This window comes from Ambystoma mexicanum, chromosome 9 (genome assembly GCF_040938575.1).
Source record: "Ambystoma mexicanum isolate Mex_15411 chromosome 9, UKY_AmexF1_1, whole genome shotgun sequence".
NCBI lineage: Eukaryota > Metazoa > Chordata > Amphibia > Caudata > Ambystomatidae > Ambystoma > Ambystoma mexicanum.
Genome location: NC_090931.1, coordinates 668,630,462 through 668,647,318, shown reverse-complemented (window position 1 = coordinate 668,647,318; position 16,857 = coordinate 668,630,462). Strand labels below are relative to the sequence as shown.

Here is a 16,857-nt window from a genome sequence, read left to right as displayed (position 1 = left end):
ATTCTTTCGGGAGGATAGCTCAGCAGCAACGTGCTTGCCTTGGAACACGGGTTCGATCCCCGGGTCTGCGCTTAGAAACCTCTGGATATTAAGCACGTTATAAATAACCTATCATATCATTACAAAAGCGGAAAGACCATATGCAAATCAGGCTTGATCCCACCCCAAAAGGGGCAGTCCAGCCCGAACTGCTTGGTCAAATCCTTTCTGCACAAGACAACGAGCATCCCCAAACATGTTTTGGCCTGTTGGGCCGCATCTGTGAGGAGTACCTTGGGTCTCTAGGCCCAGCAGGCATGGGACCCACATCTGGCCATAGCCATCCCACTCGGTTTCCCTATTTTGCTGTCAAGGGGTTTATTTAGTATTGAGAGTGAGGGGTCGGCTCCTCCCAGGTGCATTGGGACTGGGCACCAGTCACAGAAAGTACCCCTAGCAAAAGGAGGGGTAGATACAATATGGTCGCCCAACCCTGAAAATTGGCCTCCTGTAGAGGAAATAGCCCATAAACCCTTTTGAACGGAAGTGACTTGGTCCCTGGGCACGTCACGATCACATGATACACCACCCACTACACCCTATGTTCTTTGGGAAAAATACCTCACACCCACACTAATGGCAAACAATCTGTATGTTCTTTGGGATATAGGTAAGAAGGATACGTGGATCACCTAAGTTGCGCTGACTTTTGGTATTAAAAGTCCGAACAATGTGGTATTGAACAATGATAATTATTGATACTAGCAGTTTAAGGAACAATAATGTCTAACTCAATCAACAATTAATTGGTTTCGTCCTTTCGTGTTTCCATGCTTCTCACAGATCTGATTCAAATTAAATTTTTTGTTTGATTCATTCTTGTTATTTGAACACACTTGTTATTTGTTGCCTTGATAAAGACTCAAAGGGTCGAAACACGTGTTGGCACTATTGCTCAGTTTTCCAAGGCACTCACATGTATGGATACTTTTGTTGATTGAGTTAGACGTTATTGTTCCTTAAACTGCTAGTATCAATAAATATCATTGTTCAAAACCATATCTTTCTCACTTTTAATACCAATAGTCAGCGCAACTTAGGTGATCCACTTGTCTGTCTTCCCATTACCATTCTAGGCTAGGGGAGCCTAGGGATTCACCTTTTGCTGCAGACCAGTATTCAACATTACTACAGTAATATCTGTTACAGCGCCATGTTCACCTGGCCACCCCAACATTTAATTCACCTTCTTTGGGATACAGACATACAAATGAAATCAGAGATTGGTGCTGGGTTTAGAAATGCATTTTGCTGACTATTTCACTCTACCAGACCCTCCATTTCCTCCCAGTGGATGATTACTTTAGAGTTGTACCGGGACTTATGAATCCTAAATTAGATTATGTGAATCCCCTTTATGTCTGGTTACCAGTTCAGAATGATGCATCTTTGCCCCTTCTCTTTCCCTTACCGCCCTACTACGAGGTCCCTTAGCGGGTTCGTTCTCTAACGCCTGGTTTTACCCCTATGGGGGCTCAAATGGGAATGGGGAATGGTTCCCGGAATGGGGACTTTCCGGGTCCTCCAAGTTCGGAATGACCCGGTAAATCCCTATCCCGGGAACACAGACCCGGAATGCGGTAAGGGGTAGCCATGGTGCTAATAGCACCATGGCTACCGCCTACCGTGTAATGAGGCCCAATATCTACTACCTCATCACTGGCTCCCAGTTACGTTATGTTGTTATGTTAAATCTATTTATATAGCGCAGCTTACTCCCATAGGCAACATGGCGCTGAGGAAGTCCTGTAAGAGCAGAGGAAATTGAAAAGAAATACAACCATTTTATTAAATAAAAAGGTTTTGAGATGGACGGCGCCGAAAAGCCAGACGGTCAGCTATTTTACACAGAGCGAGAGGAAGCTTATTCCATAGGTTTGCGGCTGCAACGGAAAACGTTTGACCGCATATTTTAGTTCGATGGACTCTTGGAACTAAGGTCAATAAGTCTGAGGATGAATGGGGCAGTCGAGCAGGCACATAGCGGCAGAACGTTTGCAGGAAATAATCAGCTCTCTGATCACTGAAGGCTCGATGGAGTAAGCATAGTGCCGGGAGTTCAACATGGCGTACCACCGGAAGCCAATGACGCTATGCAACGATGAAGAAACATGATCACGAGAGGAAAGCCCAAAAACGGCCTGGGCCGCATGGTGTTCTGCAGCCCCTGCAATAGCTCCAGTAAGTGGGCCGGCTGAAACAGATAAAGTGCATTAGAATAATCCAGTGTGATCAAGAATAGAGAAGCCACCACCGGTGCACGTAGAGGTTTTGGAAGAAACAGGAGCACTCTGTCCAGGACTCTGAGTTTAAAGTGGCCTTGCTGATGGACAGAGCTGACTTGTACCTCCATAGAAAGGGAGAAAGCTATTTTAACACCCAGATTTTTTGCCAATTAAACTGGCTGCTTAAGTAGGCGTAGAGAAGGAGGCCAGAAGGCTGGCATTCAGAGGGAGAAAGCAGATGGAGAGCCGATAACCAAGACCTTTGCTTTATTGCTATTCAGTTTAAGCCAATTCTGGCACATCTAATCCCCTATGGATTTTAGGCAGTTATTGAGATTGGCGACCTGTAAGGATTATCCAGTTTCAGGGGGACTATGATCTACATTTCATCTGCATAAATATAACAACGCAAGCCAAACGACTGAATGAGGTGAGCAAGGGGCTGAACCTATACATTGAAAAGAATGGGTGAGAGTGCAGATCCCTGGGGGTCACCACAAGTGACAGATCGGGAGGATGAAGTGAAGGGGCGTAGAGAGAGAGTTTGTGAGAGATTTGCAAGAAAGGGCCCAAACCAGTCCAGCACTGCCCCAGAGAAGCCAGCCGCAGACAGTATGCAAAGCAAAATGGCATGATTTATGGTGTCAAAGGTGGCTTACAGGTCTAATAAGATTAGCACGCCTCCTCCACTCAGCTCTGCAAGCCTTGCAAGATCATTCACGACCGACACCAGCATTGATTAGGTGCCCCGTCCCAGCCTGAAACCTGATTGGAAAAGGTTGAGAAAAGAAGAGCTTTCCAAGAAAGATCTAAGCATAGGTGTGAGTAGAGATTCCAACAGCTTCATCAAGTAAGAGAGCAAAGAAACTGGACGATAGCTAGATGGAAGCAAAGGATCAAGCAACACCTTTTTCAGGAGTGATCTCACCAGGGCGTGCTTGAGGGTGACAGGTATAGAACTAGAGAGAAAAGAGCGGTTTACAGCCGAAGCAACAAGGGGTGCAATGTCAAGTATGATTTGTTTCAGAACAGAAAGAGGAATAAGGTACAAAGGGAAAGTGGATTCAAGCTTAATCGTGGCCTGAATTATATCATCCGAGCCTACGGGAGGAAACTCAGACCATGACAATGGATCAATAGAAGCTGCAGATGGAGCAGAACGGTCATCATACAAGCTGGAAGAAGATGCCCAAGATCCGCCGCGAGGTCTAAGAACAAGGAACAGAACGCTGCATCTTGAGTCGGTGGGCGGCAGACCAGCAGTGCATACACTGTTCGAGTGGGTGACAAGATAATGAGCACAAGCAAAGCCTCCACTTGAATGTCATGCTGGAGAGATAGCAGCGCACACGACAGTGTGACTGGAAAGATAACAGCTAAGCCTCCACCCGGGTGAGCAGAGTCTCTGTCAGCGTGCCAGATGCTATAGGCATAGCGTGAATCAGAGTAGGGTAAGATGTGTCATGTAGCCAGGTCTCTGTGATGCAACAGAGATCGAGAGACACATCTTTGCATAGATCATACAAATCGCGAGCGTGTGCTGTAATGGAGTGTGCTTTCATCAATAGACAATGACGTTTACCGGCATCATGGTGAACGGGTGCCGGATTCATGTGTGTAGCGGCACATGGCATTGCTGAAGGCAGCACAGTGTTGCTAGGGGCAAGATGTAGCAAGGCAGAACTTGAATATTTCCTTGGCAAAGCGGAATGACTGCTGTGCATAGTCCATAAGCCATCCGAGGCCCGGATGGGCACAGACAGGCTTGCCTTTTGCCAACAAGGGGAGCTTTAAACTGCTTGGGCTTACTTTTAAGTGCCTAAGAGCCAAGGTGTTTTATGGTCCCAAGACTAGTGGGCGCCAGACTTGAAACAGACTGTTAATTCATTTGCATGGGACCAATTCCTCCCAGTTTCCTGGAAAAGAAGCCTGATTATTCCACTGTTTAAAAAAGACTGAGCTTCAGACCTCCACTGATATCGCCCAATAATCTCGCTCATGGATGTCTCAAATAAGATTTCTGGGGGATGCCTGGCAGTGAGATTGGAAGAATGGGTTATGAAAAATACACTTCTCCCTGATACCCAGGCTGGGTTTCGAAAAGGCTACTCTACCATGGACCAGTGCTTTGTGCTGAAAACTATTGTAGATAAGTATACAGGAAGGAGGAATAACCACATTTTTGCAGCTTTTTTAGACCCGTCAAAAGCATTTTATTCTATTAACCGAAATGTGATATGGAAAAAGCTTGACCGTATTGAGGTCCCGAACCGAGCTTCTTCAACTCCTGCAACTGACATATGAGGACAGCTCAGCTGTGGTCAGGTGCATCAGGTCAAATGAGCACTCAAGGGATTTTTGCATAAATAGGGGTGAACCAAGGGTGCCCTTCAGCGCCACTATTATTAGCCCTTTTTCTGCATGATTTTAGCCCACATAACACCCTACGAAGACTAATCCCTCCCCTCTTAATCGGGACCACATTTAGTACTCTGTCATATGCTGATGACGCAGTTGTAATCGGCCTTACACTTGGTGGTTTACAGCCAACTCCTTCTTCAATTACCACAGTTTGAAACTAAATTTGTCAAAAACTAAGATCTTGGTTTTCGGAAAGGATAAAGTGATAGCAAGCTTGTTGATTCAAAAGGAAACGACAGAGGTGGTCAGCGTTTATTAATATCTAAGCCTGATATTTTCCAATAATGTATCTGGCTGAGCCATATAAAATCAGTGGCTAGACAAGTCGCCCCACGTCTTAGGCGGTCGCTCCATGTCTGCCGTCGATATGTGCTAAAAGGCTTCATAAATGCCTCCTAGTGTTGGAAGCTAAAATCCATACAGCAGCGAGATTTGGTGGTCCACGACATGCGGGTGACAGGAGATCAAGCAGAACACCTTCCTGAGGAAGGTGGCCAGGTTTTCGCCCGGCTCCCCGTGAGATGTTCCAAGGGTGTTCTAAGTATGACCTGCCATCACTTTGACCGGGCACAAAGGAGATTTTTACAGTGTATTCCCAGGGTTTAGTTGGATCCCGAAGTGAACCATAATTTGCATAAAGCAATGACCGAGGTAAGACAGTTGACTATTAAGGACCCTACGAGTTGGCTCTCCAATGGGCTCGCGTTGATGAAAAGCTGGGGGCTTGGGCATGTAGCAGCCCTGAGATGTCTCTCGAATGCTCACTGCAAGACCCTTCTCAAAAAAGGGCGGTGGCAGTCGCGCACCATTTAATGGAGGCCCAAATTAGTATATTATCATCATTAAAATATTGCCGCCCTACCTGAATGCATGTACGGGCAACAACTTTTACAGACAGAATGATGTTAACAGATGACACTGATGATTTGACTGAATGTGCTACCTTTAAAAGCGACGAGAATTTGGTTGAGCCCAGATGGGTTATGCGACTGCGGTCTGGGCAAAGATGAGGATGTAATGTGCTTTTTAACAACTTGCAGTGTTTTTAGCGATTTTAGGAAAAAAAACAACACAAGTACGTGTATGGATGCCATAAACTAGTTTATGCCCCATTAAGATGTACATTTTTTGTATGATGTTCTATATTATGTAAAGGCACCATTTAGAAGATGTATTGAAGCATGAATTTTATGAATATTCTGTTATGTTTTTGGCTTTGTTTATGTGTCGTTGGTGACCGTGTTAATGGGTGAATTCTGAATAAACTTTTACCTAACTACCTACTTTTAAGTGCATTCATGGTCCGGCTGATCTGGCCTTGCCAATACGCTTTTTTTGTTTATTCCCCCTCACTATAACTTTGTTCGGTAAATCAACAGTTGATGTTTCCACCACCCAAGATCTTCATCAGGAACCAGAGTCACACATCGAAGCCTTCTGTCACACACTGGCTTGTGACTAAAGATCATTCTCAGCCTGGCATGTGTGGCGATCAACCTACATGTGGTCTGCACAAAAAGTAATTTTACAGCTCTTTCAAGATGACTAGTAGAAGTCGTTGGAAGCTCCAAGGTGCGTCTTTGTGGCGTGAAGTGAATTTCCTTCTTTGATCTTGACTGTGAGACCTGCAACGGAGAGGCGCCAGCAATCGTACATCTTTGAAGTCAGCTTCTGAGAGGCGAGAGGAGAGATAATGAGAACAATAATATTAATGTTGATAATAATAATGATAAAAATAGCACATTTTATAGCCGACAATATCAACTGATTTGGGTATTTTATTAGGAGCGCATTAGTAGCCATCGAGTCCTCCTCACAAAGATGAAAAGCTGATTTGGCCGTGTAACGATTCACACTTATTTATTTTATTTGTTTATTTGTAATGCGCCGAAGCCCGCAGGCATCAGGACTTATCACATGCAGCCTATACATATTATCATTAGAAGGTCAATTAGGTAGTCGTGCCCATATGTGCAGATGGCCCATTGAATTTCTAGTTATCTTGTGTTTGAAATCCTTCACATAGAACACAGTACTTCCTTGTATCCAAAAAGCATTTTATCATGCTGTGAGAACTTGCAAAAGCCATCAGGTGTTTTTCGACCAATGCGGTCGTCCTATTACTTCTGCTACTACCAGGGGTGGACTGGGAACCAAAAGAGGCCCTGGGAATAGTGTTCATAGTGGCCCCATATTGCGCAGTTATTTGCAAGCCCAACCCTTCTCCTATGAGAAGATTTGGAAATAAAATAGGTTACCACACAAATGAGGCCCAGGGTACAGAGGCCAACCAGGAAATCTCCAGAGTTCCCCTATAGGCCAGTCCAGCCGTGGCTATTACTGCAAGTACTCCTCTACAGATGGGGCTTACTGTATACAAACACATGCAGCCAGTGTCCTCTCTCTGGGGAGGGCTCATCCAAAGGCAAGATACACAACCTAACTCCTCACATGTCCCCCTTGTATGAATCTATGTCCCATAAGTGGGACACCCCCTCCACTCTGACGTTTACCATGCTCGGTCTGCCCACCTCTTCCTATTGCCACCTTTCCAAAAGTAATCAGCATCACTCGACATGCCCTTCCCCCAGACTAATCTACCTGAGTGGTTAGGGCCTAGTAACTACATCACACTATTATCCTAAAAGCACTGCTTAATGAGCTCAGCTCTCACTGCGTCTGCAAGCAGTTCATGAATAATGCGAGAAGGGAGAGCCCTGGAGAAACTCATGGGAAGTGAAAACAAAGAAAATGTTATAGCAAAGTAGAGCATGGCTTCTTGAGAATCCTGAAATTGTTTGTTTGTTTCCCATCATTTCCCCGAAAATCTACTGAGTGAGAGGGAAGCTTGCCACAGACAGTGAGTGCTTTGCACAGTTCAACATTTGGGATGAGTTTCTTTCAACTTGAGGAGGAGTTGATGTTGGCTGGGGCTGCGGACCTGGATGGCTCGGCTCACTTCTGCCTCAATCTATGACACTGCCTTTCCCTCCACTCCAATTATGGTTAAACTCACAAAATGGGCCCTTCCCTCTCTCCTCCCACTCCCCCTCCGTGAGTACAGCTGGGGGATCTCTAAGCCCTACGAAGAAGCACATGCTACGCCAGATTCTCTAAGGCTGACCTGGGTTATCACGCATGTGTGATGCATGTAATGATAATGCTGCCTTATAGCTGAAAGATGTGACCATTTTTAAAATAAACCTTCCATCTTTCACCTAGCATAGGAGGAATGGGGCGGCGCCTCGTCCCTGGCCACCAAACGTCCAGCTACCAGGGGCGTGGCTAGGACGGCCATGTAAAGGGACGTGCTCCGGAGGAGCTCTTCGATCCTGTATTGATCCTGGGGAAAAAGTGCGCGCACGGATGCCTGCCAGCACTGTGAATTAACATCCGTGACGATGAAGGTGGGGGCCGTACTCGCTGAACTTTTGGTGCATATGGGATGCACGGACACAAAGTTGTACCCATTTGTATAACTGTGGGCCCCGACTCGAAAAATGGAAACAAAATGGCCACAGGAACAAAGGGATTATCGAGGGTCTTGGGCGCGCTGCAGTGATAACTGACGGAAGGATCAGATGGTACCTGTAATGGATTTCAGGATCCTGTTTTAAGCAATAGACCTGAAGGGACCGTGGTGTGGAGAAGCAGAGGAAAGAAGGCGGACTGCCTGGGCCGTGCTTATGCTTTGCGAGCCGAGGGACAAGATTGAGACAGCAAGACGCCCAAAGAGGCGGGCGTCTGGAGCCCAAATGCGCATAGATGGTAACCGCTGAGACCCGCCGAGCGAACTCGCGGCTGATGCTGGGCCCGGAGTGAAGACAGACAGAACTTGGAAGGTGCCCATGGAGTAAGGCAGAGACCGGAGTCACGACACAGAGAGTTTGCAAGTACGTGGGTGGACACAGCCCACTCTAAGGGTGAGGCGAGCGACCAAGACACACATGGGCATAGCCGCTACGGACCTATAATGCCAAGAGTGGCCTGGTGCCACGCAGACCTTTGTGCACGGGGAGGTGCAGCTGGCTTACGCCCGGACAACACAGCAGGATGTCTAATAAAGTTGTTAGACCCAGGACCAAACAGCCCACGTTGGAGGCCTACATCAAGACACTTAAAGGTGCGGAGGGAGGCAAAAGCAAGGAGACCCCCACGACAGAGGCGGAGGCACCGGGCACGATCCAGGAGGTGCTAGCAGCAATGGCAGACTTGAATGTGGCTTGGGAAACTAAAGTGGCCTGACAATGAACGTTCTGAAAGTGGGCCTGGACCTCAAGATTGGTGCGGTCCAAGAGGAAGTGAACCTGCTGAGACAGGACGTGCCGATGATTGAGAGCGCACCAGGAACTTGGAGAAGGAGATGGCCCCGAATACTGCGGTGTGCGCCGCACATGGATCGGAGCTACATGCCCTTGTGCAGCGGGTGGGCAACCTGGAGGACAGAGCGAAGGAGGTGGAAGGGCGGGCCAGACGAAACAACATACAAATTGTTGGCTTGCCGGAAGGAATGGAGGGGCCCAACCCAACAGAATATGTGGAAACCATGCTCCTGCAGGAGATAACTGGCGGGGCGCTGACCCAGGGGTTTGCGGTTGAAAGGGCGCACAGGGCCTTGACAAGAAGACCGCCCCCAGGAACCACCCCGTGACCGCTGATCGCAAAGATTCTGAACTATCGAGACCGGGAGAAGATACTCAAATTTTTTCGGAAGGGAGGAACGATCGAAAGGGGGTCGGCAAAAATCACGGCATATCCGGACTATATGCTGCACGTACAGCCTAGCAGGATGAACTTTGGGTCGGTGAAAAGAAAGAAGATTAAAAGAAGCAGGCCATCGTTATATGTTGCTTTACCCAGCCAAGTTGAAAGTGTTCTACAAGAACAAATCCCTGTTCTTTGAGACGCCGAAGGATGCGATAGAATGGCTGGATATGCAGGGCCGCCCTCAGGAACCGGATATCCAGATGGGGGCTGCAGGAGATAAGTAGCACGCAGCCATGTCCTCCTTGGGGACATGGCTAGGACATTGGGACTTGAATATAGAGTTAAATTAAGCTTGTGGGGAGTATGCTGCAAGATAGGCTGGCGGGATCCGCTGGGCGCAACAACCCTAAATAGATAAGTGGGAGCACCTTGGAGGCATCCCTTGAACCCATTAGTAGTTCACCTAGTTAGGTCACTGTTAGATCGGTGACGCCCTGCAGGGTCCTAGTCCTCGGACGCTAGATAGGACCAGACGCGTGTGGGCCTGAGATCCAGGGATGGAGCTGGGCATTTGTTGGGGTAGGGTAGGGTGGGGGGAGGGGTTGGGTTGTGTGCAGTGGGGTGGAGTTGGGGTACAGGGGAGGGGAATTGTTGAAGCTGGGAAGGGTAAGAGTCAGTAAACGGGCCATCACGGTAAGTGTCGGAGGGAGGAGTGGATTGGGAGCACATCGATTAGATGGCATCGGGTAATCTTAGAGTGGTGACCTGGAATGTGCGGGGCCTAAATAGTTACTTAAAACGCAACAAAGTGATGCTGTATCTAAAAAGGATGCGTATTGATATAGCCTTGCTACAAGAGGCCCACCTCACGAAGGAGAAGCTGGAGGTGGTCAGGAGAAAATGGAGGGGTAGTGTCATGGGGGCCACGTATTCAACATATGCAAGAGGGGTGGTCACATGGGTGGCACCGCACGTGCCGTTCCGGGTGCTCAGTTCGCCAATAGACCCAGAGGGCAGAATGGTGGTAGTAACAGGACTCCTGGAGAACAGAGAGGTGCACATCATCAATTTGAACGCCCCTAACCATGAGACGGCGGCTTGCTTTAGGTCCCTATATAGTAGGGGAGGGGACTTTAATTGTACCCTGAATCCCAGAATAGACTGGTCAGATGACAAATCAGGGAAGCCAGCGCCAGCGGCCAAAGCGCTGGGAACACTGTTGGAAGACCTAGGCTTAGTGGATGTATGGAGGAAGCTGCATCCATTGGATAGACAATACTCGCACTACGTAGCACCACATGACTTGCACACAAGGCTAGACTATGTGTTTGCAGCTGCCGAGATATTGGGAGAAATGATGGGAGCGGAATATAAGGCTCGGGTATTATCCGATCACTCGCCTTTGGTCGAAGAGTGGCGATACCAACCCCCAAGGCGCGCATCCCGACATGGAGACTCAGAACTGAGGCGTTACAAGATGCAGGGTTTCGAGAGGACCTGAGGGAGGCCATCGAGGAATATTTTGAAACTAACACGGGCAGTGTACGCTCTGTGGGTACAGTATGGGAGGCGTTTAAGGTGGTGGTGCGGGGGGTCGCTATATCAAAATCTAAAGGGCTCCAGAGGGGCATTGAACGGGAACTTCAGGAATCAGAAAGAGAGCTGGAGGGTCTTATGCAAAATGAGCAGACTACCCGGGAGAACAGTGCCAAGATAAAAGACTTACAGTTAACCTGGCGTGGACTCTGGGATAGATTATGCAAATTAAATTACAAAAAATACACGGAGAAGCTACATGCAGGGAGGGATAAGCTGGGTAGATTGCTGGCCTGGCTGTACAAGAGCGAGACCCCCCGCTCAGTGATTAGAGAGATCAGGGATGCGGAAGGCCGAACCCGTAACACCCAGGAGTGGGTAAATGAGGAGTTCCTCAAGTATTATAGACAACTATATGAGGACCCAGGGGAGGATATGAACCAAGACATACTGGGAACAATAGAGGATATAGGGCTGCCCACTCTGGATGACCTAGAACGTGCGGATCTGGATGCCCCTGTTACCTTGGATGAACTGGAAGTGGTGATCCAACATCTGCCCACATGTAAAGTGCCTGGGTCAGATGGGTTGCCTAGCGAGTTTTACAAGACATATAAGCAGGGGCTACTCCAGCCGTTGCTTGACATGTTTAATGAAGCCTATGAACTGGGGGAACTGCTGTCGTCCCTCCACGAGGCAGTGATCATCCCACTTCTGAAACTAGGCAAGCCGGCCATGGAGTGCGGGTCCTATAGACCCTTGTCTATGCTCAATCAGGACATTAAAATACTCACGGCAGTGCTAGCCAATAGACTAAAGAGGGTGATTGGTAAGTTGATACACCCAGATCAGACGTGCTATGTGCCTGGTAGGAATATCACAGACAACCATAGGAGGCTGCACCATATCTTTGATTACACTGGGGAGGACACGGGCGAGTTGGCTATCGTGTCTCTAGACGCGGTCAAAGCCTTTGATTTGGTGCGGTGGCCATGGTTGAAAGTGACCCTGAAAGGATACGGAATGGGACCTGGATACATCAGGTGGGTGCAGATGTTATATAGCACCCCGGTAGCGAGAGTTAAAACAGGATCCACAATTTCAGACAAATGGCAACTCAGCAGCGGGACCAGACAGGGATGCCCCTGGTCACCCATATTATACATACTGGCGCTAGAGCCGCTGGCAATATGCCTGCGACAACAATACGGGGATATGGGGATTCGTACGACAAGTGGCATGCACCTGATATCGCTGTATGCAGATGACATGCTCCTCTATTTGCGCTACCCGGAGGAAAACAATATGTATTGGAGGTGATGGATCGTTATGCCACCCTCTCGGGCATATTGGTGAACCACGGGAAGTCTAGTTTGTTCCCCTTGGGAAGGTATAAGAGTGTCCCGTTGGAGAGGCTGCCTATCCTGCAAATACCCTGGCAACCTGAGACATTTAGGTATCTGGGAGTAAACATTTATCATAGGATAGAAACAGAGCACGAAAATAACACAGAGAGTGTGATTGAGGGAGTTAAGAATAGTATGGTGTTCTGGTCTAGATTACCCCTATCTATGATGGGGAGAGCAGCTCTGCTCAAAATGGTGGTTTTGCCCAGACTCTTACATTTTTTTGTAAATGTCCCGTATTTGATTCCCAGAAGGTTTTTCAAGAGACTTCACTGTATGTGCAGGAGCTTCATATGGGGCAACTCCAGAAACAGAGTAGCCCTGTGGAAACTACAGAACTCATGTGACAGGGGGGGCATAAACTTGCCGAACTTTGAGCTTTATTATCTGGCGGGGCAGCTGTTGTTTGTGGCCAGGTGGTTGTCGTCAGAGGGCTCCGCAGAAGCTAGACTTTTGCAGGGCGAATTGGCTCCATACTTTCTGAGAGAGACGGTGTGGCTACAAAAGAGTAAACTGGTGGGAAGAGGGAGACTATTAGAGCTGGGTTGGGAGGTCTGGCGCAGGACGTGGAGAACGGTTGGTGATACGGATCCGCTCTCCCAGCAGGTTCCGCTGGTGGCGATGTGTGAAAACGACTGCCAATTGCTTGAGATAGTCCGTAGATACTGGGAACCGATGGGCTTGGCCACCCTCGGGGATGTATGGCAGGAAGGGGAGGTGTTGGAATTCCGGAGTTTGCAGGAGGAGACAGGGGTGCATAGAGGCCAATATATAACTTACACCAGACTCAGACGAGACGGTGTTGGCGGAAGAACCTGATGCCGCCCTGGAAATGATGTACGATGTCTCAGAGGGCAAACACGAAATATCCAGGGTATACGAGCTCCTGAGAGCAAAGGTTGGGAAGGAGCTGCTTCAACTGAGGCAGGACTGGGAGGAGGAGGTAGGAGGACCCATGACAGAGGGGCAATGGGAGAGAGCTCAAAGGTACCATAAAAAGGTGTCCCGAAATGCGAGACTCCAACAGATCCAGTTGTATGTCACCCATAGGGCTTATCTGACCCCTGGGAAAATAGCCAGATTTGGAGGCTCGGCCACACAGAAATGCCCCAGGTGCGGGGAGGTGGAAGCAGGGGTGCTACACATGTTCTGGGCCTGCCCCGAGGTGCACAGATTCTGGGACGAAATAAAGACTAAGATGGCCGGAGGGGGAGTGGTGCTGGATGTGGGGTCGGCTTGGGCATGCATGCTCGGGATTTTTCCCAGGCCACGCAATCTAAAGCACATAAGCATGATGAAGGACCTGGCTTACATCCTAGCCAAACATAGGATCACAATGGGCTGGAAGGCGGCCCATATACCCAGGGTGGAGACATGGTGGGCGGACCTCCTAAAATGGGTGGAAGCAGAATCAGTAGTATCTTTTGAAGCCGTTACCAGGGGGGGTGAGCAGGAAGTGGGCCCCCTGATCGCCTGGCGACAACTAGTGACCTCTATGGTAAATCCCCACCAGGTTAACTACGAAACAGAAGACTCAGACGAGTCTACAGGCGCGGCGATTCCCGAAAACGCTCCTGTAGATGACATGGATGAGCCGGCTCAAGTTTATGGGGGGGCTGGGGAGAGGACGGAGAATAACACTGTATAATGTGATGGTTTGATATTGATTATGTACGTCCTGTAAAGTTGCTTTGTTTTGTTGGTTTTGTTTGTTTAAAATAATAAAAACAAATACAAAAAAAAACATCCTGCTGCCACTGTGGGCGGCTAGTAAAATGCTGCATACGCCAGTGTCACCTACAGCTTTTGGTGATGAGTGGGTTTGGTGCGGGTTGTGGAGGGGGGGCTCTGTCATTGCAAAGGTTTCAAGGTCACTGGTGGCAGGTGACTATTTTCAGTGGAGGAGTAATAACATCACCTATAAATTAGTAGAAGCCCCCGAAAGCAGCATGGGAGCCCAAATTGCTGTACAGAGATTTGAGGAGATTCGGATCTGAGAACGTTTTTAAAATAAAATGGTGCACATTTCAGCACTTGGTTTGAGAAAAATGGGTAAAAACCTATATGATATGATGAGCTATTTTTAACACGCTTAATACCCAGAAGTTTCTAAGTACAGACCCAGGGATCGAACCTGTGTTGCTACATGTCGTCTTGCTTTCAAGGCAAGCACATTGCCCCTAAGCTATCCTCCCAAGGAAATATGCAATTTACAATTGGGTATCGAGGGTAAACAAGAAAAAATGCAATGGATGTGAACTTGGGGAGGGCACTCTAACAAGGGGGTGGGACTTCAAGGTGATGGACATTGCTTAAAAGAAGGTGGGGACCGAATGCCCCAAAAAATAAATCATGAGACTCTGCAAATATGAATGCTAGTACTCAGTCAGTGAGATCTCAGGTGGACTTGTTTGCATATTGTAAATAAGTCTCTCTGGCTCAGTTAGTAAGAAAATTGATGCATTTAAATAAAGCACTCTCTCACACAGTATATAAACAATTCAATCAGGCTAATTTTATTTAAAGGTGTAAATGCATGCAGGGGAGGACCAACATTGTGCCGGGGGGTCACCTCCATGTAATTTTCCACTTTTACGAAATAGAGTTGAAAAGGAAAGAGGAAAAATAGACAAAATCACATTTACTCTTTCATTTTACTCAGTTATGTAAACAATGTAACAGCCACCTTGAATTAGGCTTTGCCGATGACATTTGCAATGTATTCCTATGCAATCTGCCTGCTTTTTGCAGCTGCTAAATCCATGCGGATTCCATAGTAATCCATAAGGTTTACACCTGCATGTAAATGTCATGCAGGCACAAAACTAGATGGTTTTGCAGTAGGAGCGGGAATGAGAGGGAGGAAACGTATTTCCCCTCCTGTCTTCCACTCCATGTGCAAAATATTTTTGAAATGCTGCTTAGACATAAGACAAGTGTAAAGACTGGAGTAAGCTTTATATGCCTCATTTTTACACGCCCTTTACAGCCCTGCGGCTTATGAAATATACCATAGAGAGTGAATTGCCTTCATTCTGTTAAGAAATCACCAATGAGAAAGGGTGAGAAATAGCACCTATATGTGCTGCATAAAATCAAAGAGCATTTTGGGAGCATAAGAATGACCGTACATTTTTTATATCTGACAATTATGTCTGTGATAGTGATTTAAGCTGAGTGCCTTTTGAGAACATAATGCAGACTGTGTTTGTGCTCCTTTTATTTGTCCAAATTCTCACCCTAACAGTAAAATGTCTACAAACTATGAGCCAAATATACAGAGTTGGACAGACTTCCGTTTTAGTGTGAGCCTTAGGCTGTCCTGTTTGAGCAACATGCTATTCATGGCTCGCAAATGGAGTGTCCCACAACCAAATAAAGGGTGAGCACTTGGTAACAGGGGGGGGGGGGTTTATCATATTTTGAGGGGGCCAGGACCCCCTTAAACCCCCTGGTGGTTGCGCCTATGGAAATAGTAGAAGACTAATGTAAGGTGTTTCTCCCTATATGTGGCTCATATATGAGCGAGCAGCAACCTGTAGGAGTCCTGACTAGGGGATACTTACACGTAACCGCGCACATGCGCGAATGCAAAACCCAGGGGACGGAATGATGACCCTCCTGTGAGGGCCTAGGTCAGGTTTCTGAAAGCGCTGGCGGCCGTGTGAGGTGAATGGGCCCTCTCCCAATGGATGGTCAGCCCTGGTGGCTGGCCTTTACTTGTGTGCCCCGGTGGAAATAACTATTCAGAGCCTTATTTCATTTTGTGCTAGTCATAGCCTTCTTTATGTAAACAAACAATGTAAAACCAGGTCCTCGGTATGCACGAGCAATAGTACATAAAGGGACCCCTACATGGGGCACTATCGTTTAGTTATTGCTGAATGAGTACATAAGGGTTTGTCTTCCTTTTCCTCCGATACTGAAACATTAAATAACATCACTTGACCACCACATTTTAATAATAAATAAATATATAACCTTCATTGGGTCACATGGGAGCAAGTTGAATCACATTTGATAGATTAATACCTAAATGACCCTCAATGGGTCACCTGGGAGCAAGCTGAATCACATTTGATAGATAAATATATAAATAACCTTCAATGGGTCACCTGAGAGCAAGTTGAATCACATTTGATAGATAAATACCTAAATGACCTTCAATGGGTCACCTGGGAGCAAGTTGAATCACATTTGATAAATATATAAATAACCTTCATTGGGTCACCTGAGAGCAAGTTGAATCACATTTGATAGATAAATATATAAATAACCTTCAATGGGTCACCTGGGCGCAAGCTGAATCACATTTGATAGATAAATACCTAAATAACCTTCAATGGGTCACCTGGGAACAAGTGGATCACATTTGACAGATGAATAAATGAATAACATTCAGTGGGTCACCTGGGCACAAATTGAATTACATTTGATAAATAAATAATTCTTAACCATGCCAGTCTCCCTACATTCCGGTAGCTGCACACTACCACACAGTCTCCCTCCGATTCAGTCATAGA

At 47.3% G+C, this 16,857-nt stretch overlaps 1 protein-coding gene across 1 annotated transcript in view; it reads right to left on the bottom strand.

Annotated features, from left to right (window-relative positions):
• Positions 1-1,200: 1,200 nt before the first annotated feature.
• CDK15 (cyclin dependent kinase 15) overlaps positions 1,201-16,857 on the bottom strand; it is a 504,364-nt gene continuing 488,707 nt past the window's right edge. Inside the window, exon 14 of the mRNA XM_069615506.1 lies at positions 1,201-6,356. The gene's annotated coding sequence lies outside the window, so the exon portion shown is untranslated. The remainder of the gene's footprint in view (positions 6,357-16,857) is intronic.